The sequence below is a fragment of the Mus caroli genome, unplaced genomic scaffold (assembly GCF_978045245.1).
Source record: "Mus caroli unplaced genomic scaffold, Mus_caroli_1 scaffold_14, whole genome shotgun sequence".
Taxonomy (NCBI): domain Eukaryota; kingdom Metazoa; phylum Chordata; class Mammalia; order Rodentia; family Muridae; genus Mus; species Mus caroli.
The window spans coordinates 63668590-63692036 of record NW_028227269.1 but is presented as its reverse complement, the minus strand read 5'-3'; the positions used below and the strand labels follow the sequence as shown (position 1 = coordinate 63692036).

The window sequence follows — 23447 nt, the reverse complement described above, 5'->3', positions numbered from 1 at the left end:
TATTTACAAACTGAATTCACTTACTCTCTTGTGGAAAACTGGAGTGGACTTCTTCTAATTTTATCCTATCTGTTGTCTCAACTCTTACAGGCTCCTCGCTCCTCTCCTCCTGCTACCCAGTGGTGATTAGTAGTCTATGCTCTGCTTTTACCAGATACTAACATCTTTGTGCTTGGCTTATTTTACTTAACATAATGACCTCCATTTCCATCCATGTTGTCACACATAGAAAGATTCTATTATTTTATGGCAAAAGAATATTCTGTGGCTTGTATTACATTTTGTAATCCACTTATCCATTAATTTATACTCTGACCAAACAAATGTAAATTTTTTGAGCAACATGCAGTTATTCTACTTATATGTAAAGATGCTAGCCAAGAGTTCATGGTAAGAATGAAGTTGAACCAAACTACATGATTCTAAGTCTCTCACCCTTAAAATAGGTCTAACAATGGCTAACAGAACAGAGAAACATACAATTGTGTTTGTTTGTATAAGGACCCAATATCTTCAATGCTAATTTTTGAAGTTTTCAGGAATACAGAGTAGCAACCTCTTCATGCTTTTATAAAGCCTTAAGTCTCCACAGAGCAAAAAGAACCATACAACAACATTGCACATGCTATAGGCTTCCAGGAAATATTTCCTAAATTACCATCATCCTGAGTGAGGTTACCCAATCACAAAAGAACTCACATGATATGTACTCACTGATAAGTGGATATTAGCCCAGAAACTTAGAATACCCAAGATATAAGATACAATTTGCTAAATACATGAAACTCAAGAAGAATGAAGACCAAAGTGTGGACACTTTGCCCCTTCTTAGAATTGGGAACAAAACACCCATGGAAGGAGTTACAGAGGCAAAGTTTGGAGCTGAGATGAAACGATGGACCATCTAGACACTGCCATACCTGGGGATCCATCCATTAATCAGCCTTCAAACTCTGACACCATTGCACACACTAGCAAGATTTTGCTGAAAGGACCCTGATATAGCTGTCTCTTGTGAGACTATGCTGGGGCCTAGCAAACACAGAAGTGGATGCTCACAGTCAGCTATTGGATGGATCACAGGGCCCTTAATGGAGGAGCTAGAGAAAGTACCCAAGGAGCTAAAGGGATCTGCAACCCTATAGGTGGAACAATATGAACTAACCAGTACCCCCCGGAGCTTGTGTCTCTAGCTGCATATGTATCAGAAGATGGCCTAGTGGGCCATCAGTGGAAAGAGAGGCCCATTGGTCTTGCAAACTTTATATGCCTCAGCACAGGGGAACACCAGGGCCAAGAATTGGGAGTGGGTGGCTAGGGGGTGGGGGTGGGGAGAGGGTATGGGGGACTTTTGGGATAGCATTGGAAATGTAAATGAAGAAAATACCTAATTTTTAAAAAGTTCTCTTGAGTGCATTTTAATTATCTTTTAAAACCTGGAAATTCTTACTAGTTTGACATTTTTAGAAAAGTATTTATGTCAATAGTTTGTAAACCGCAGACATTGTCTAATATAACAAGTCTGCATTTATAACCCCTGCATATTTGAAAAAAAAAGTCAAAGCTGTAGTTAAATCATAGTGAAAAAAATCAAACACTTATGAAGATAATTTTAAGGCAGGACAGGGGCTTCTTATGATGTGATGAATTTTGTCTCTAATGCTCGTTTGGATAAGGAGTCACTTTCAGACCAAACCCCTGGATTTGTTTTAAGCTACTTCACTCTTTCAGTTTAAGCAGGCTGTAATAGGGAGAGTTCAAGAAAGCACAGGATTGGTGTTCCAGCTCTTTATGAAGGCAGAAGATCAGGTCAAGTGGTTTTGTGCACCAAATCCCAGAGCATCCAAAGGCTGGCTTATCACTTAGGATGGAAACTTCTCCTTTAGTTCAGAATTCAGTGATCAAGTTGCTCCTTTCATGATCCATATTTAGGGGATATACCAAAGCACAAACTCAGGTTTGTGCCTCTTGGATAGATATACTCTTGATGCTGGCTACGTACTGTAGGCATTTGATCATCAGGAAGAGCTCATAATAGCTGAGTCATTGGCTGTGTCCATGGGGGTACTTACAAAAAACTTCTGGAGGAAATGCATCTCTGGTGAGGTCAGGATTCCTACAAGAAATGAAGGCACAGTCTGCATGCTGCTCCATCATGCTTGGCTTAAGGTATCACAACTCTTAGCTATGACCTACTACCTGCACTCGCATATCTGTGAGCAAATCTGCATTAGCAGACTCAAAAATAAACATCTTCCTTAGTACTTCATCTAAAAGGAAGGTCTTAGGTTGTTGGGGTTTTTTTCCTTCTCTTTGTCTAAGATCTATTGTCACTTCTTCTTGCTATTTTCTCTTATTATATAGTATTTTATTCTTTAACTGGAGAGTAAGTTAGGTCTCTTGAGAGTAACATAAATCCCACCAGAAGCCAAGTAGATATTAGTATGATTCTCCTGGGCCTCCATATCCATGAGATAAGACAACTTTCCTTTATAAGCCACCTAGCCTTAGATATTGTACTATTACCCCCTCAAATGGACTCTAAGGTGAAAGGTTGCCTGTGTCTGTACTCCGGGAAATACAAATATTCCACCAAAGCATGCTTTAACAGGCTATTCATTACTCTTGTACTATACTAAATTCAACACCTTTTGTTTCTGCTGGGAGAATGGAGAAACTATGTAAGACAACCTTCTTTAATCTGATTTCATTGCTCTTGGAGTAAAAAGACCTCAGGACATGTAAATTAATTTCTGGACAAGGTCACCAAAAGTTTAATAATTGTAAAGAATTATTTCAAATTTCTTTAGGCTGAGTTTTATAATATACCACACCTCATGGCACATTTCTCATTTCACCTTTAAACCTTACAGCTATGGCCTTGTGCCAGGAGTCCCCAAGCTCACAGTGATATCCTGGATGGACTCACCTAAAGAAAAAAAGATATGGAAGGTAGAGTGTAAAACATAAAATAGGAACAATCATTCAAGAGTCTGACTCTAGAGGATCACACAGGGTTTCTTAGTCCCTTTAGAACCCAGTCATGACACATGAAATACTGACTACCAGAGAATCACAACATCCACCTGCTATCCAAGATTTTTAGTATAACCTGGTCATGTAAACAGTTCACAGTTCTGCTCATACATATCAAAGTTCAAGACTCTCAGACATGAACAAGCAAGTTATGGATAACAATCTACAGCAACCAGTCAAGGAGCTGTGGAAATATTCCTTAAAACTAAGTACACAGGTGTCAACCAAGAGCAGTTGTTACAATGAAGCCCTTCTTAAGGTAATTATAGGCTAAGTATCTTAATCTGTCTTTATACAGAATCCCTACCACTCAAGATCTTGATCATCTTGCCTTGAACCCCACCTCTTTCTCTATGTGCCATGGAAGAAATATATTTTTCCTCCAGACTTTTGGACTCTTTTAGATCTTTTCTTAAGGTTTTCATCAGTGTTCTGTTGCCTGTTTTCCTTCAGCTAACATACATTACCTAAGTGGGGATCAGAGAGACAGCTTTGGGGCCTCTCAGCCACAAGGATTCAAGATGTAATGATGGCAGAGAACATGCAAGAAAGATCCTACCCACATTTGTTTGCAAGTCACACCTAATTCCCCTAATGGTCTCCCCAAATGATCTCTCCGATTCCCACTTCTGGAAGGGTTTTTCCATGAAAATACGATGCCAAATAAGATGATGATTATGAGATTCAAGCCATGCCCAAGCAATTCCCATCAGAGAAATGATAGATATCTCATATGTTGGTTTACTTATGCAAGTCTCCAAAAATACATTGCTAAAACAAAGAGTCTGCTCTGGCACCTACCTTAAATTACTTATCGGGCCCTTATGTAATCTACCTCCCTTATGAGAAGGTGAGAAAAGACTGGGATATTTTAATATGCTCTGCATAAAATTATCCTTCAGGGAATTTCCTAGAGGCTCTAAATTTGAAAGCAAGAAATGAACCCTTTTATAAAGCTCTATGGCTACAGGGATTTAAGAAGAAGAAGAAGAAGAAGAAGAAGAAGAAGAAGAAGAAGAAGAAGAAGAAGAAGAAGAAGAAGAAGAAGAAGAAGAAGAAGAAGAAGAAGAAGAAGAAGAAGAAGAAGAAGAAGAAGAAGAAGAAGAAGAAGAAGAAAAAAAAAAAAACTTTGGCGGAAAGTTTTCTTCTCTCCAGAGAACAAACTGACAATGTAATTTTGTATCAATGTAATATTGAAAAATATCTGCATCATTATGGCTTAAAGCTCCATCCTTACAATGGTAGATTTTTGCAACATAACACTTCTGATTCCTCTCTTTTACATGAAACTTGTGTCGCACTTGAAAAACTCCTTCTCCCATAGATCACTTTTAATTCAATTTAAATTAAGCAAATGCTCACTTGAGCAGTTAAAGCTCTCCCAAGGATACTTAAATTAACGATAATTATTTAAACATTCATATACTCATATGCAGTTCTCCTGATTTATTCTCCAATCAACATAATTTAAAATTATACACAGAGAGAGAGAGAGAGAGAGAGAGAGAGAGTTAATTCATGTCTTTTGCAGGAGGAAAAATGTATTTATTTTGAGGATTGTTATTTTAAAGGAAAGTTATGCTATTGAAACTGATTCTTGATATCATCACTCTGTATCATAATCACAAAGTAGTCTGTACAATTTCATACAAAGCTAGAAGGCAAATAATTAAAAATAATCATATTTTTTAAAACCTACTGGGAAAGCCACATGTACTCTATATTCAAAGCCTTGGACTCGCTTTTGAATTCTGCTTTATCAGCTTGGGCTCAGATGCCTCAAACTGCTAACAATGACTATTAAAGTGAATTGTATCCATTATAGAGGGCAATGTAGTCATCAAATTAAAGTTACTAAAGTGAAGTAAAATCTGAAGGTCTTTGTGGTCCTCTCTGTTTCCCATTAGCCTTGTAAGAGCTTTGCAGTAGTGTGAAAGAACCATGCTCGCTTTGCTGTTAGAGTGTGTTCCTTTGATGGACAGCTCGTCTTTGCAGCCATTGCAATGGCCAGCATGGTGCACTGCACAGTGCAAGTGCCCAACAAGTACTAACTGAATTGACACAGGAATTGAAGTGTTATTCACGCTCATCTTCACAGAAACCCAGACTGATAAATTAAAAGAAATGGTGCATTCACTGTCCTCAAACACATCACAGAACTGCAGAGATTCTCACTTCAGACTGTGATGGGCCGCAGCAGAGGCATCAATGGGCCTTTGATGTACTGGCTAAGTAAAGAAGAGGAAAACTAAAACAAGTCTTGAGATACAGGTGCAAAGTAAATGTTAAAAGGAAATTATTAACCCATTAACATGATTTTTTGTGTGAGATTTACTGGTTCTTTGTGATCAGAAACAAGTCAAACTAACTGTGAGCCCCTGTAGCCTGACAAAACAGGCTCCAGATTTAGACAAAGTCCATTTAGTGCCCAATGGGTCACTGTTACAAAACTCATATATCCACCTAGGACTTGGAGGACTTGGCTTTTTCATCTTTAAAAACAGAAATCATAAAATTTGTGTGGTGGATTTGAGAGATGTAATTTAAATATCCAAGTCTCTGACATCTTGATTAGCTTGAATTCAACAAAATGGCAAATGCCAGTGTGAAAAGAAGCAAACCAAAGGAGTTTCCAAGCAGACAGGATGGCTGCCTGTGATGGGAGAGGCCCTGGGATCTCACAGCAGTTTTTCAACAAAAGGATACTGGGTTTCCATGGAACCCAAGTCATTTGCGGCATGTGTCTCATCGTCCCTTCTGGAATGCTCTCCCCAAATATACAATTGGCCATCATCCTTACTTCATCTAGATCTCTACAGGTTATTGAGGTACATAACCTGACTATATATAACAATATTTAAATAACTTCACCACGTTATGCACCCTGAATTTTATCACTACCTGGAGCATCTTTCTTTAATTTATTTTTTACAGTGCCATCTATGTACACAATGTATTATAACTGCATTAATTTTCCACTACCCTCTCTATCCACTCCCTCTCTTGATGGCTACTTTCTTCCTAACTCACCCCCTTCAACTTCCAAGTCTTTCACATGTGCAGTTATTGTGCAGGTAGACACAGCCATAACCACATAGTTGCCACTGCCACAATATATCTGAAAGATGGTATTTTACAGCACTTCTCCCCATCTTCCAAGTCTTACATTCTCCTGCTCCCATTACCATGGTGTTCTCTGTGTCTTGAAGCAGGTGATATAGACATCGCACTTAAAGTTGAACACTTACAAGTCACCTTTTCTCAGCAATTTGACCAGCTTGATTGCATCAACCACTGCTCAGTTCAAAGAAACATGTCTGGTCATAGCCAAAACCAGCACTATATTGGGCTATGACATAAATATTTAAAAGGCAATTTGGCTGTAAGCCCATTTAGTAAAACAGTAGTGGTAGATCCCCTCTAAAGCTGTGACCTCCCAGCCTCTGGTTTACACCACCAGGCACATATTCCTTCTCATGGGGTGCTATGCAAATCCAATCTGTCTCTCTGTGTTCCCTGTCTCTCTTCTACCCCAACTAGAATGGAAACCACAAAATAGCTTAAGCATGGCCTCAGGTTCTAGAATCCTCCAGCCATTAAACACTTAATAAATATTCCTGATCAATGAAAACATTCTCACTTATTTAAGTCTAAATAATATTAAGGTTGTTGTTTGTTCAAATATCTACCAAAGTAGAACCATAGAGGTCATACAATCATGTGGTGGGGAAGAATGACTATCTCTGCTTCCAGAAACAAAATGAGTCTGTGGTCATTTTCATCTTCTCACCATTTCATTCATTAATTGATCATAATTCTTGATAAAAGGAGTTTAGACATGAACTGCCTGACATAACATACTTAGTATGTTCAGAGCCCTCTTGCTCTCACACAGACACACACACACACACACACACCATGTGAGCTCTCAGATTGGCTTCAGTCCTTAGTAGAATTCAGGGTGTCACTGTCCATTCCCTGGTTCACAGTAAGGCAAATGAGCAAAATTACAAAGCATGGCCTATTTATCTTCAGCGTTACCTAATTCCCTGCATCAGCCGACCTTTACCTCCATCCCTTCAGCAAGATCAATCACTGGCTGCCTTCAGTACAGCAGTGGTCTCACTCATATCTGTTCATTCGTGGAAGTCAGTTGTCTATAGGTCATGACCAAATCTTAGCATCTTCCAATTATACCAAAATGGAAGTTAAATTTCTTCCCTTTTTATATGATGCTCCACCTCTTACCTTATCTTTTCTGCTTAAGCTTGCCCAAGTACAACCCAAGTATTCTGACTGAAAGGCAGCCAGGCAGAGCACTCAAGACAAGGATATATGAAGCTACAACTCTGACTTCTTACTAACGTCCATTCTGGTGATTTGCTAGAATGGTCACATTTATATAATAGGAGACGATAAATTGTAAAGCCTTTACTGTTCCCTTATATTGCAATCTGTCATGCAAAAGTCCAAATAAACCTTTCAATTCTAATGAAACATTGTAGCCTTCCTCTTTGGATAGGCATACAAGACTCCATTTCAAATGGTGAAATAGTAGGAAAGTAATATCAAGCTGTAATTTATCTACAGCAAATCCATGCAAACAAGTCTCTACAATTAATCCTGCCAATACACATTTTAAATGCTAGCCAGAGTTCTTAATAGGACAAGGCAGTCCCACTAGAGCAAGCTCCTCCGCCAGCGGGACATAAATGCAGAATGTTCCAGAGGGAAAGTGCTTTACTTTAATAATTATTTTCTAGCATTTCTAAGAAAGCAAAAACTCTTATACAAATGTGCTAAGAGGATGGGCTTTGGGAGTTGGTAATACTTTGTTGTGCCCTACAGATTGAAACTTGGCATGTTACGGAAAACAGGAAATGTCACGGTGAGATGTAATCAGGAGGAGAGAGATTGCATTTGTTTGGATTTAGAATTCATTTCTTGGAGAACTATACTTGCAAATGTACTTACAAAAATGGTTAAGTCAGAGCCCAAAAGGTCAAAATAGTTTTTAGTTTATTTCATGGCAGCGGTGGGGGAGTTGAAACAGTTTCACTAAGTTGCTCAGGCTTTCCTGACTCCCTATGAAGCCCAGGCTGTCCTATAGCAATCCTTCCCCCCTCAGCCTCGTGAGTGTTGAGATTACAAGCTTGTGTCACCACACTGATTAAGTACTAACTGCTCAGTGTTGGAGATAATGCTCAATGTTCAGAGTACTTGTTGGGTTCAGGTCCCAGTACCGTCATGGTGACTTACAATCATCTGTAACTCTGGTTCCAGGAATTCCAAGGATCTCATCTTGTCTCTTCTGGTAGTGTGTGCTTTGAAGTATTGGCTGGATACTGTGTCATAAGCTATCAAAAGAAGAAGAAAGCAGAAAGAGAACCGCTCATCTAGCTTTGATAAACAAGAGCACTCCACTTTCCTTTGATGGTATGGACAGTTAGTTTTTGGGAAGCTTAGAAAATGGGCGTTTAGTTACACAGATTAAAAGGCATACATGAATTTGCTAAATCTCCAGTGTTGTCTGTGCTTTAGTTTCTATTAGTATGCCGGTGGTACAGCTTGATATACTCTCCATGAAAATTCAAGCTCTAAGAGTCTCAGAGCCCCACACTAAATCGCTACCTTTATCTTAAAGAGCCCTAAGCTACCTTTTGTTATTCCTCCATTCTGTCTACTCAATAAATACTAGCAGATGCTAACCTGTTCTAATCTTAGCTATAGTGCTGGCTAGCTTATGTACTAATGTGATGTGGTTTGGTCTAATGCTTCTATTATGTTAATTGGGTCTCCAAAGTCACACAAGAATCTGCACGTCCAGTCTGGGCAGTAAGACTCCAAGGGTCCCTGCCCCCAGTTGGTTTTGATTGGTAAATAAAGTTGCCAGCAGCCAATGGTTGGGTGTGGAGACAGAGGCATGACTTTTAGGATTCCTCTGCAAGGGATTGAGGGAGGAGGAAGGAGAGAGCCACCATGCCTGGGAGGAAGAAATAGGCACCAGGCCTGAGAGGTGCAGAGGAGAGAGCGTAGCCATCATGTAAGAGTTGGGGATCATGGCCCAGGAAGGATGCAGATCTGGGTCGGGGCAAGCCAAGATGGAATATAGGTTTTAGTACGTGATGAGTTATCGGAAAGTACATCAGCCATGTGGAGCTTAGGAAGTGGCCCAGCCACTGAGCTGTTTAAGGCATATTAAAATATAAGGCTGCCTGTGTGTGTGTCTTTCATTTGGGAACCCAGAACATTGGGATGGGTAGCTCCATGCATCACTGCCGGGGTTGATTTAAGTAGTGTTAATTGGATACTACAAGATTCTAGGGGGATGCTCACAGCCATCCATTGGACTGAGCACAGGGTCCCCAATGAAGGAGCTAGAGAAAAGATCCAAGGAGCTGAAGGGGTTGCAACCCCATAGGAGGAATAACAATATGAACTAACCAGTAACCCCAGAGCTCCCTGGAACTAAACCACCAATCAAAGAAAACACACGGAGGGACTCATGGCTCTAGCTGCATATGTAGCAGAGGAAGGCCTAGTCATCATCAAAGGGAGGAGAGGCCCTTGGTCCGGTGAAGGTTCTATGCCCCAGTATAAGGGAATGCCAGGGCCAGGAAGTGGAAGTAAGTGGGTTGGTGAGCAGGGCCAGGGAGAAGGGGATAGGGGATTTTTGGAAGGGAAACTAGGAAAGGGGATAGCATTTAAAATGTAAATAAAGAAAATATCTAATTTTAAAAAACGAAAAAAAGGAAAAAATTTAAAGGCAAATGGTAATGATAGTATATACATATATATATATATGTGCGTGCACACACACATGCCAGAGAGAGAGAGAGAGAGAGAGAGAGAGAGAGAGAGAGAATGTATATGTGTCAGTAGCAAACAGTTCAGCAGTGAGAAGTCTTTCCTCCATCCATCCCTAGCAGTTGATAAGCCCTTTCTTGTGCAGACCCAGGGAAGGCATCTGCAGTTGTGTAAGTTTATGATTGCCCAAAAAATAACATTTCAGAGCCCTTCTCTGTGTCTTCTGGCTCTTACAGTCTTTCCATCCCCTCTTCTTTAATGTTCCCAGAGTCCTATAGGGATGATATAAATGAACAGAAGTAAAACTAAAGAACACAAAATAGTAAGAAAACTATGTTAGTACTCCATTTCTTCCCACAGTTTGATTTGTTTCATTCCATTTACATCATTCTATACTCTCCGTACCTTAACATAAGAATGGTATCATTTCAGATTCTTGTTTTTTAGTCTTTACATTAATGGTGTGATTCACTCACCATGTTTATAATACTAAAGGATTCCTTTTAAAGACATCTAGTAGAAATACAGTTCTCAGATTTTTCAGCTGAAGACGTCTATCTCTCCTTCATTTCTTTTTAACTACTTATAATGATTAAATTTTAACTTACACATCATGCGTTTTTTCATTTTTAATTAGCATATAATATATTATCGTTATGCCATTTTCAATAAAAATTGTTATAGTTGATTCTTCTCTCCCCAACTCCTGCTCTTCCTGCACCCCCATCTTCTTCCCACTTTCAAGTCCCATGTGTTCTTTTGCCCCACTCCCCTATCCTCAGCATCCCTTTTACCATCTCTTGGTCTCCTTTCTAAGCTTTTAGGGTTTACCCACATTTATTTCCACTTATATACATACATGTGTAAACTATTGGCTAAGAGCCACATACAGGAAAGAGTGTGTGGTTTTTGTGTGTGTGTTTCTGAGTGTGCGTCTAGATCAATATAATACTTTTCAATTAACAAACGAGCTAACAAAATAAACAGCATGCAAAAGAAGAAACATGAAGATACAGTAATTTTTAAAAGTTTTCAAAAGCCCTATCTCTTAGGGAAGTGTAAATTAATACTCCTTTGTGGTGCCATCACATCCCAATAAGAAAAGCTGGCAAAGATGTGGGAGTTTCACTCCATCTCTGATGGAAGTGAAAACTACTACAGTTATTATGTACATCAAAGTGGAGGCTTTGAGTTTTCAAAACAGAACTACCATACCACCCAGATATACCATTCCTGGGCTAAATATACTCCATATCCTACCACAAAGACACTTTCATATCCATGTTTCTTGCTTCTCGACTCCTAACAAGGAAATGGAAACAGCCTCTACTGATGATCGCGTATTGATGGATAATGAAGATGAAGTGCATGTACACAGTGGAATTTTACTCACCAGTAGAGGAAAATGGAATACTCTGGAAAACAAATGGTTGTCCTTTATTCCACAAGGATCGCTAAGGCACAGTATTCTTGATTGACAACCTCCTTTCCTTCAGTACTATGAAAATCTCATGTCATTCTCTCCTGGCCTTTGAGGTTCTACTAAAGATCCACTCAGGCAAAATAGGGCGCTTCATGGAGTTTCATTTTCTTTTCATTTTGATGATTTTCTTTTTACCTTTCACCTTCTGGAGCTTGACTGTAATGCTTTGTGAATAAACTTAGTTGAGTGTAAGCATGACAGGTGCCCTCTCACATTCGCACATCTGTGTGTATGGATCCCAGTATTAGCTGCATTCTCTGGTGTTGCTTCTTTGTATTAGTTTCCTATCCCCTTGGTATTCTCAGGTCTTCTGAACCTTGTTAACTCAAATAACTTGCTCACTTTAAAATGTCCCAATGTTCCCATAAGTTTTCTTTATTCTTCCTCATTATTTTTTTCTTTACCAACTGTGTATTTTTGCATAACCTGTCTTGAGCCCACTAATTATTTTTTATCTTTGATCTATGCTGCTATTTCATGGAGTGTATTTTTCCGCTGAAGAACTTCTGACTGTTTTTAATTGCTTCCATATCTTTGTTAGATCTCTTGACTAGAATTTTGAAATATTTTTGCGCCTTTTCTTTGAAATGATTTGGTTTCCTTACAGCAGCTCCTTTTAATTTTCTGAGCCTTCTCCCATGCTCGTCACTGTCTGGTCAGCTTCAGACACTTTGATTACCAGGTGAGGACAGCATTTTCTGCAGCCTCTTGATGATTATTGGTGTGCACAGTGCCTGAGCATTGCAGGGTCAGCTGTTCCAGTCTTCCTCATCTGGCTTTGTTTGTGCCTGTCTTTCCAGAAAGTTGAAACAAGCAGCTTATTTTCTCCAAACCTACAGTCATTTTCACTATTTTTAGCTGTTGGTGACAGCCGGGTCCAATTTTTTCAGAAGTCTGCGGTTGGTGCGATGTCTCTATTTCTATAATAGTAATGGTCTTGAGCAATTCAAGTCCAAGTTTGTCCTAAATATACTGTTGATGTGTGAAAGAACCTGAGAACAAAAGGAACAGTCTACAAATGGAATGACTTAGGGGCACATGTCTTCCATTGACACCGGAGCTGTTCCAGAACCCCCATCTGTAAGTGGCCCTGGCAAGCAGGCATGTCAAGACCCACTCAGTGCTAGTGTCATAAGTACTAAGTTGCAGGGTAAAATCTAATATTTACTACCATGGCTTAAACCAAATAAATCAGGTTTTGGGCCTTGCTATGGTGCCCAGAGTTGGAATAAAGTTGTTTCACAAGGTGATGTCACACCAGTCTCGCAGTCATAAGGACCTGAAGTCTCATGGATACATAGAGGCCTGTACAATAAGTGGCAATGATGTAGTCCAAGATACAAGTTCATCTCACCAGAGCCCAGACCTCTGGTTCAAAAGAAATGTTTGCAAGGCTGGAGGTATAGCTCAGGTAATAGAGTACTTCTCTGACATGTACAAAGCCCAGGATTCATTGCCACCAATGCATAAACTGGATGTGAAGAGCAATGCCTACATGCTAGCACCTGGGAGGTACAGTCAAAAGGAAAGGAGTTCCAGGTCAAGGTCATCTCTGGTTTATACCAAATCTGAGGCCAGCCTAGGATGTGCGAGATACTTAGTCAAAGAGAAAACAAACTCGGTGAACAATAACCTGGTAGAATCTGTACTACGTGATGGTGGGGACAGATAGTAGAGACAGTCCTGGCGAGTAAGGCGGATGCTAGTGTGGGTCATGCCTGAGTTTAACATCTCCGGGAGTTTTTACAGTACAGGCAGAGAATGAATATGGCCCAGGCCAATCTACATCTAAAAATGAAGGCAGAAGCTCAAGTCTCTCCCCACAGCACACAGGCGTCTCAGCACTGGAGGCCCATCTGTGAGCTCTGTCCTGTGGAGAGCCTTCGGGGTTCTTTTGGGTGCTGGGTCTCGTCTCATAACTATAATCCTGAAACTGGCATCTAAGCACTGCCCTGGCTCTTGCACTGTCTGCTCCACAGACTGGAGTCTTGAACCTTTTCAGCGCCACTGAGATTGAAGGATGGTTGATGGGGGCATTCGTTTTGTCTCCTAGCTTACCAAAGGTCTGGCAATTGGTCAGGTGGTAGAGGTTGTGGGAACCAGGTATCTAGTCTGAGGCTTCAAATTCTCTACATCCAAAGCGAGATGTATCTCTTTCATGGGCTGCTTGGAGTAGGCAGAGGGGTGGGTGAAGCAGACACCCCGCCGGTCTTCAGTACATCTTTTCACTTTGTTATCTTCAGCTGTGTTCTCTCACCTGAGTCCTTCCCTCTGGTGAAGGTGGTGTGTTTAAGGAGATGAGCCTGTGAGGAGATGATCCCTCGGGGATCAAATGCTGAGGCCATCATGCTGTTCTCCTCTCCTTACTTAACTGGGGGCCAGTCTGAAACAATCAGAAATAATAATACCGCAACTCTGTTAGTCAAAAGCTTAGCGGTCAATAAAAATGGAGCACCCCAGGGTGGATCTAAGAAAGGGACAATGATGAATTCCTAATCGTGAATAAATAGTTCTAAATAAAAAGTAAACTTCACAGTTTATCTAACATCCAGCAAATTCGGCAGAACAAGAGGCTTACGGTGAGTCATCAAAAGCATTGAAATGCCGTGCTTAAAATCGGACATTTACTATCATCAAAAAAATAGAAAGGGCAAGAAGGAAATTAAAATAAAAATAAGTTTTGAGATAATACAAATATGCATTCTCTAGAACTTCCACTTTTGCATTTAGGCAGGTAGTTTGCACTGAGTTTTGTAAGGCATGGGTATTACTTAACTTGCTTTAGACAGCAGCATGCTCAGTGTTTTTCACTGCGAGCAAGATAGAGAGTGGGGTATCATCTTATAGAAACAAATAGGAATCAATGTGCAGGATGTTCTCCAACTTTGTGTTTCTACCAAAGCAGACAGAGGTTGAAGGTGCCAAGAGCAAGAAGAAGTTCAAAAGAGCCTGAACACCGTTCTTTAAAATACAGCTGAGAAGAACTGATTCTACAGCTACATCGGCTGAAGTTCTCCATACTCGTTCTGTGATCTGTCAGTCACTTTCTAAATCTCTAACTCTGCTTGTGTAAGGGGTTAAAGCAGCCACCCAGGACTCTAGAATAGAGGTGGCTAAAAGCCCACTTGACTGTGTATTAATTGATCAGGTTTCTGATGTAATTATAATAACCAGATGGAGCTGCTACTCTACCATGGGATTCCTAAATCTCATCTCACCTGAGTCTCTTCATACCCTTAGATACGGCAACTGTTACACTGACTTTACATAAAGGACAGTGAAATCAAGAAGACTGAAAATTTCCCACAAACACCCAGCTAGAAACCAAGCAAACGTTAGTGGGGACCCAAGCGGCCTGTGTCTAAGACATCCCTCTTTACCAGAATCTTTTCATATCCCAGTCTCATCTGAGTGGGGAAACAACATGATATAGATGGTAAGGGTGGACCTCTGACCTTGACCTTTAAGTGTGCCCCTCTTCTTGAGTATGGATCGATCCTAGACACTGGTTTCTACTGAGATTATGATACCAAAAGGCTGACTTTAGTCATTCCTGTCTTTAGAGGAGTTGGGATAGGTAAGTTCACTGACGGAAACTGAAGCAGAGTTTAATTTTTTTTTTTAAGCAGGAGTAAAGAAAAGGGTTGAGTGTCTTAAAACTGAGAATTAGATAAGGAGTTAGTAAGTGAGAAGAGAAAATAACTGTGATTCAAAGGAAAGAGACTTGGGGAGGACAGTTTTTCAAGGCAAATGAGCATATCACACCCCAGTCACACAAAATTTAAAGATAGCCAAGTCTATACAGCAAGTGGTTGAGAACTTATCTTAAGAAAAATAATAGAATAAACAGAAACAACAACAAAAAGAACCACAAAATTAAAAAAATAATAATAATAAATTCTGAGATGCAGTGGCACACATCTATACTCCCACACTTAAAAACCTGAAGCAAGAGTATCACATGCCCAAGGATAGCCTAAGCTACATAGTGAAGTTGAAGCTGGCACATGTAAGAGCATCACATGCCCAAGGATAGCCTGAGCTACATAGTGAAGTTAAGGCTGACACATGTTAAAACCTTGTCTAAAGATATGTCTAAATTTGATTTTCATTTACTTAAATTGTTTTGCAATGTATTTCTATAACATACCATGAAATTAGTAAATAACAACAATAAAGATGTATACAGAGCCCAAAAGAAAACCGAAACCAATACCAAAAAAAAAAAAAAAATCAAATGTTTAAAAGTTATAATTAGTTAATGGTAAAAATAACCACCCCAAACTAAACTAAAACTGCAAACACCCTCCTGTAGTTCCCCCATTTTGAGCTCAGTAAATGTCCTATGAATTTGTGACTTTCTTCCATTAGTGAGTTCTAGCTTAGCTTTGCTCTATTAATAGGTTGTCTGATGACATCCTGAGAGCTCAACATGTGTTAAGATAATATTTAAGTATCTTCAAATATAAGCAATGGTTTATCAGGTGATGCTTTATGAATGGAATTGTTTTACTTTCTTTTTTTTTTTTTCTTTTTTCCCAGATCTGAACATCAAGCTCTAACCCTTGGAGTACCTGTAGAAGCCAGTGAACTAGAAAGAAGCCACAGTAAAGGAACAGTAGAACATGTGTGGTATAAAGTGGGAAAAGGTAATATTAGGAGATGGAAGGGTTAAATAAGGAAAAGTTAAGATGAAGGATAACTAACACCTTTTTTTTTAAAAGAAAACTGAAATCTACAGCTTTATAAGATTCCTACTAAAAGGAGGGGAAAACAGGAAAGGGGATAACATTTGAAATGTAAATAAAGAAAATATCTAATAAAAATACACATCAATACATACACACTATATAAAAATGCTTAAATCGAGTTACACCCTATGATACCATAGGTTGCTAAATTAGATGCCCAATTCCAAATTGAAATATTTCCCTTAAAACTGTGGTCAATGTGTCTTCAAAGAACCATAAATAATATAAATGATTGCCATTGCTCTTGGTTGTTCACCAGAACTTGATGGTGAGATCCTATTGCTGAAGATACCACACACTTGATTAGAGAACAAAGAAGCTGGCTAGCTTTCATAGTATGAGAAGGTGCTATGAAGGTTCCGTGTAGATACTGGGTTGAAAAGGAAACGTCATCAATAATTTTAGTCAGCTGGTAACCCTGTAAGTTATCATGACCAACCTGGCAAAACATGTTCATTGGTACAATAATGACATGGGTGTTACGAGGGTAACCAATAACTTCGTGCTTAAGGCTACTCCAAGGAAACTTATGCCTAGTACTACTCATCTTGCCCAGAATTAGGACCTGGAAAGTTCATAAGCCCTGGGGAAGAACCTACTAGATTATTTTTATGAAGTAGGTACAGAATACTCATGTCTTCTAAATAGTTATTTCTATATCCAAAGACTAGCACAGCTCTCATTCCTCATCAGAGAAGCTTCCTTTTGCAGGAGACAGAAGTTACTAAAGAGTCTTATGATCAGCAAAAGTATGCCTATGGAGTGTTCAAGCATTAACAGGAAATCTATATCTGACCTTCTCACTCCAAGGCCCAGGAATCATCAAAGAAGAAGGGAGAAAAAAATTATAAGAGCTAGAGATTGGGCAGAACTATGGCAACCAGTAGGGTGGTCATTTTGAAAATATTGATTCTTCTGTTTCATGAGCATGGAAGGTTTTCCTACCTCTCTGTATTTTCAATTTCTTAAGTGTCTTGAAATTTTCACTGTAGAAATATTTTGTAAAACTCCAGGGAATCTTAGCTTACTGGGGGCCCCTAGGTGAACCACGTGGAACAGGAATTGATGCAAAAAGCAAGAGGAATTTATTGTTCCAGTGCTCTGGGGTTGTCCCAGACTTGAAGGAGAGACAGTGACCTCCAGCACCCATTCGGTGAGTTTTTATATGGTTTCCAGGGACAGAATAGAGCATCAGCAACTAGGCACAATATGATTGGCGGAACAATGCACTCTTTAAACTGATTGATCTTTAGGGAATGAGGTGATAAGGACTTCCCTTGTCTGAAGGTGGGCAACGGTCTGTCCTGTGGAATGTGTTCCCACCCACAGGTCGGTTTCTGCCCTGTGGTCTGAGAAATGTTAATTAGCCTCTCTCTTCCAGAGGGGCAAGTGTTCCATGACCTTCCCAAAGTTCCTAAGCTGACCTTTTCAATTTCACCTTTTTTTCAACTTATTTATTTTTTGTGAGTTTCACATCATAAACCCCAGTTCTGTTCATGTCCTGGGCTCTTCATATCTTCCCTCCACCCTTGCAACCTCCCTCCCAATAAATAATACACAAACAAACAGCATAGAAAATATCTCATTGTGGAAACTATAGTATGCCACAGTATGTCCTACAATACATCCCTCTGCCCACATCCTTCACTTTGCAAGTGTTCATTGCAATAAATCATTGGTCTGCTTTGAAATCTCTGACGCTTTCAATATTGGATCCTCCCAGTTATCCTGTTGTTGCCCTGTATCATGGAGATACTACAGCTTTTGATCACAAAAACTGGACCTTTAATGCATCTCAACTGTTCACAGATGATATAGATTTTTGGGGTGGGCCAACTCAGAGACTTGATTCTTGGCATGGTTGTTAACTGAGCTGATCAGAGCTCCTCCTTTCTATCTGTACCATCTGGGTGAGCTCTCCAGCACTGCCTCCAGCTAGGCCAGCAACAGCAGAAGGCAATATCAGCTCTCCTGTCTCATGCCCTACCTTAGTTTGTGTTTCCATTACTGTAAAGAGATCATGACCAAGGCAACTCTTATAAAGGACATTTAGTTGGAGCTGGTTTACAGGTTCTGAGATTCAATCCATTGTCATCATGGTAGGAAGCATAGCATCATCCAGACAGGCATGGTACAGGAGGAGCTGAGAGTCCTACATCTTGTTCCAAAAGCAAACAGAAGACTGGCATCCTTAGGCAGCTAGAAGGAAGCTCTCTCAAAGCCCACCCCCACAATGGCATACTTTCTCCAAAAATGGCCACACCTCCTAATAGTGCCACTTCCTGGGACAAGCATATTCAAATCACCACATTCCACTCCCTAGCCCATAGGCTTGTTCAAACCCATGAGTCTATGAAGGCCATACCTAGGAGTAGCATAATGCAAAATACATTTAGTCCAGCATCAAAAGTCCCACAGTCTATACAGTCACTACAATGTTAAAAGTCCAGGAGACAGCTATATCAGGCTCCTGTCAGCAAGCTCTTGTCTGCTTCCACAATAGTGTCTAGGTTTGGTGGTTATGTAAGTGCCTGACAAATACAGAAGTGGATGTTCACAGCCAACCATTGGTCAGAGCATAGGATCCCCAATGAAGAAGCTAGAGAAAGGACCCAAGGAATTGAAGGGGTTTGCAGCCTCAAAGGAGGAACAACAATGTGAACTAACCAGTACTCCCAGAGCTCCCTAGGACTAAACAAACAGCCAAAGAAAATACATGGTGGGACTCATGGCTCTAGATGCATATGTAGCAGAGGATGGCCAAGTTGGTCATCAAAGGGAAGAGAGGCCCTTGGTTCTGTGATGACCCGTCTAGCAGGTCCAGTTATTCAAGGGTCTCGAGGGGACCTTCTCCTAAGAACCAAATGGGGGGAGGGAGAGAAGAGAACCAAGTGCAATGAATGACACATGGAAGCAGTCTGATTAGCATCAAGGTCTCACTGTATTCAGCAAGGCTCAAGGCTTAAATGCACAAGTAAAAGAGGAAGTACTTCTCAGCAGGAGGGATGGGGCAGCAGAAGTTTTTCTTTGGGCGACTACATGGGGAAGCAGGAACTTGGTGGTATCAGGATACATCTTATAGTCAGGACATCCAGCGCTGACTTAGGGCTGGAACAATCTGTGGTTGTTCTCGGAGTGGTGCATCGGTGGCCCGCTTTTGACCCCCTTTTCTTCTCGGGAGGAGAGGCCCAATTCAGAGATCAAGACAATAGAGTTGTCTTAATAGCTCCCAACATCTCCCCTGTTTTAATATTTTTATAAAGGCATATTGTATAATAAATTTGTAGCCACATTTTTAACGACCGCCTAAACATCTGTTTGCTCACTAAAACCACGAAGGACACAAGGACAAGTCATCTATGAGGCTTGAACTAACCGTTCCAGTCTGTTGGGTATAACCTGGGCAAGCCAAGGGATTTAGGAACAAAGCAAGCTCTGTGGGTAGAGGTAGAGATCTGATCCCCAGTGTGCAATGTTAGGGGCCATGTACAGGATTGACTCTCAGGCCCACAGATTTTTACCCAGAGTAACCCTGACCTGCTCCCGTGCCGTTTTTCCTGGGGGAAGGACCCTAGGGCACTCAACCTTCATGCAATGAGATATGTCTCTCAGAGACTGTCTAACAGCTTCCAGACTAATCTCTGTGCTGTGCTTAGCCTAACAACTCTCACAGGCGACGGCTTCAAGTTCCAATTTTACGATGTGTCTAGCCTGGGATGACTGTTTAGTTTCCAATGTGGCAAGAATGTATATTACCATGTCGGAAGCACAGACTACAGCAATCTATAAATGATTCATGGCATGAGACTGATGGCCAAATTTAGGGGAAGGGGAATGATCTTACTTAAGCATTTTATGGAAATTGAGTCTCTCTCCCCGAGACGAGGGTGATGAAGCGGTATCCACGTCTGACTCTTCTCCAGTAACCTGCTTGTTATCGCCAACGTCCAGCCGACGGTAATGAACTGGAACAGATGCACTTGAAAGAGATGAATCAATTTGAGATTTAACAAATTGGGTCAATTTCTGAAATGCCCAAGGACTGAAGGAAATCAGTAATAGGAGTCCTAATAAGGGCCCCAAAAGGGAGGGCAACAAGGTCGAAAGCCAGGGGGAGGTTGAAAACCAATTTTGGTACCATGACTCTTGTTGTTCTCTCTCTCTTTTTCTTTTTTCTAAACTGGCAGTAACCTTGGCAATGCTATCTTTAACTAATCCAGTTTTATCAACATATATGCAGCATTCTTCCTTAAGTGCAGCGCATAAGCCTCCTTGTTGTAGAAAGAGCAAATCTAATCCCCTTCTATTTTGAAGGGCAACTTCTGAAAGGGAGACCAAGGAATCAGTAAGATCATCTAGGCCCCTTTTTATATTTTTTATATCTTGGCTAATAGCCTCATTGAGCAGATGGTAATTGCGCACATTCTGTTGAGACGACATAAGGGCTGCAATTCCCAGTCCCAGCAGCACCCAGGCCAAGAAGGACCGCAAGGGTCACCGCCGAGATAGGCTCTCTTTTATGGCAGGATGGCAAGGAGGCACCTCGATCCCAAAACTTCAGTAAGTCATCTGACTCATGAATACTAAAATTTGGAAAAAGCTGAACCAAGACACAATAATTTCTATTATTTATAAAATCTTGTATAATAATGTACCAGGTAAGGCCCGTGGAACATGCCAAAAAGGTATCATTTGGGGCAAGAAGATAAGAAAACCCATTTTTATTTACTCTAAACGTATTATTGAAAATCTCTAGCAAGAGCCATGGCAGAAGCATGCTTGGGCCCAACACACAACATCCTATCCCAGAGAGTTCTGTCAAGGTAAGCTGAACTGACTTGAAGGGAAGCTGCCTAGCATCTGAAAACAGGGTAAAATTTCCAAATAAGGCTATGCCCTCATAAAAGGGTGGGGAAGCAGAAAAGCACATCCAACAATCTTCAAATTCTGACGCATTATCTCTTTGTGTTTTATCCAACAAGGCTAAAGCAGAAGCATTCAATATAGACCACAGTAAATCAGTGGAAGAGGGGGGCCCCGCAGGGAGAGTGGGCTGAAATAGGGTCGTAGCACGCCCTGGGGCAGGAACAGTGGGGCAGGAACCTGGGAGTTGAGGATTGCTTGGGGATATAGGGTGGTGTAACTGGGGATTAGGCCCTATAGATGCTTTATATTTGTTGGGGATTTCCTTTTGTAGTTTAATCTTGAATGTCAATCCCCAATCTGTGCCCTCTTTATATATGCGCAACCCCCAAGAGAATCCTCTCTTGGTCCAGTCAGCAGTCCTTGTGGCTGTTGTAAAGCCAAATTGTAATGGGTTGCACCACCCTTGTCTAGAAGAATTGGGGGAACAATAGCTATTAAAGTGTTGTTTTCCAGGGGAGATGACTTTGGAATTGGGGTAAAGTCTTTTAGCTGTGACATAATCCCAGGAGGAGGATGGGGTCCAATAGGTATCCCCAGTGGTTTCACAGCCCTGCCTGTGCTGTGCATGAGAGGGCAGGTCTGTGGGTGGCATGGTGCTCCACAAGTCTCTGTCTGTCTTCTACCTCCCATGCTGTGCTGTGTGGTGGTAGATGGGTCTGTGTGTCTATGACCCACCTGAGCTGTGGGACTGAGGGTGTCTGTGGGTGTCTTTCCTGCCTATACAGCATGACATGGAGGAACAAAGTTTTCTGTTTGTCTTCCTCTTCTCTCAGTGTGCTGCCTGGATTTGATTTGATTTGATTTGATTTGATTTTTATATGTCCTAGGCATAAAACAGGTTTGGCCATCAAGCCAGTTATCAAGCTATGATGAACGGCCCTGACTGATAAAAGAACTCCACCACCAACAAGGTGTCTCTTTGCCCATTGACAGAAGGGGATATTTCATATTCTTAATTGGGCTTATTCTTAGGCACTTTTGGATTTGGTGGCTACTGTAAGTGGCATTGTTTCACTGATTTCTTTTCCAGTATGGTTATCATTAACATAAAGAAGTGGAACTGAGTTGGTTCATTAATTTTGTGTTTTACAACTTTTCTGAAGATGCTAAGGTATTTTTGGTGGTGTACTGAAGTTCTTTTATGTATAATATCACATTATCTGTAACACTTTTGACTTCCTATTTGTTCCCTTCTATTTCTTTTTTTCTTATTTTGTTGTTCTAGCTAAGACTTTAAGCATTACACTGAACAGAGGTGGAAAGAGTGGATACCCTTGTCTTTTCCCTTATTCTCAAAGGAACGGTTGAATTTTCTCCATTTATGATTATGTTGGTTAGAAGTTTGTCGTATATAGACTTTATTATTGTGAGGCATGTTTCTTCCATCTATAGTCTCTATACAACTTTTATCATGTAGGGATGTTGCATTCTGTCAAAGGCTTTTTTGCATCAGTTGAGGTAATCATGTGATTTCCATAATTGAATCTATTCATGTAGTGAACTACATTTATCCATTTATGTATATTGGACCATTTCCCTATGCCTAGAGTGAAGTCATCTTAATTGTGATGTACTGTCAGTTTCTGTGATCTTCAGTGCAGTTTGTAAGTATTTCAATGTAAATTTTTGCATCAGCATTAATCAGGAAAACCAGTCTATAGTTTTCTTTATGTGGTGTCATATACTTTTGACATTATAGTAATACTGATTTAAGAGTTTGGAGTCGCCTTCTGGTCTGTCTGGACCAGTGCCCTGAGCAGACCTTGGGCACAAACTCCACAGTCAGCCTCACAACACCCAGAGACAGCTCTACTCCCAGGTGCTCTAACGTACCCAGGATCAGAGGATCCCAGGATCCCAGGAGCTTGGTCACACAAGGATCTCAAGGTCCCAAAGGCAGCTTGACTCCCAAGAGCTAGGACACACCCAGGATCTCAGGATTGCAGAATCCCAAAATCACAGGATCACAGAGACAGCTTGACTTGGAGAAGTTCTGACACAACCAAGATCACAGGAAGGACAGGCTCCAGTCAGACATAGCCAGGACAGGTAGCACTACAGATAACCAGATGGTGGGAGGAAAGTGTGAGAACATAAGCAAAAGAAAATGAGGTTACTTGGCATCATCTGAACCCAATTCTCCTACCATAGCTAGTCCTGAATACCCCAACACACTGGAAAAGCAAGATTCAGAAATAAAATCACTTCTCATGATGATGATAGAGGACATTAAGAAGGACATAAATAATTCCCTTAAAGAAATACAGTACAATGCTGGTAAACAGCTAGAAGCCATAAAAGAGGAAAAACCAAAATCCCTTAAAGAGTTACAAGAAAAACCAAACAGGTGAAAGAAAGGAACAAAACCATCCAGGATCTAAAAATGGAACTAGAAACAATAAAGAAATCACAAAGTGAGACAACCCTGGAGTTAGAAAACCTAG

The 23447-nt window shown here is 40.6% G+C and overlaps 1 pseudogene; it reads right to left on the bottom strand.

Annotated features, from left to right (window-relative positions):
- Positions 1-21817: 21817 nt before the first annotated feature.
- LOC115032848 (small nucleolar RNA SNORA48) lies at positions 21818-21941 on the bottom strand (annotated as a pseudogene).
- Between the last annotated feature and the right edge of the window lie 1506 nt (positions 21942-23447).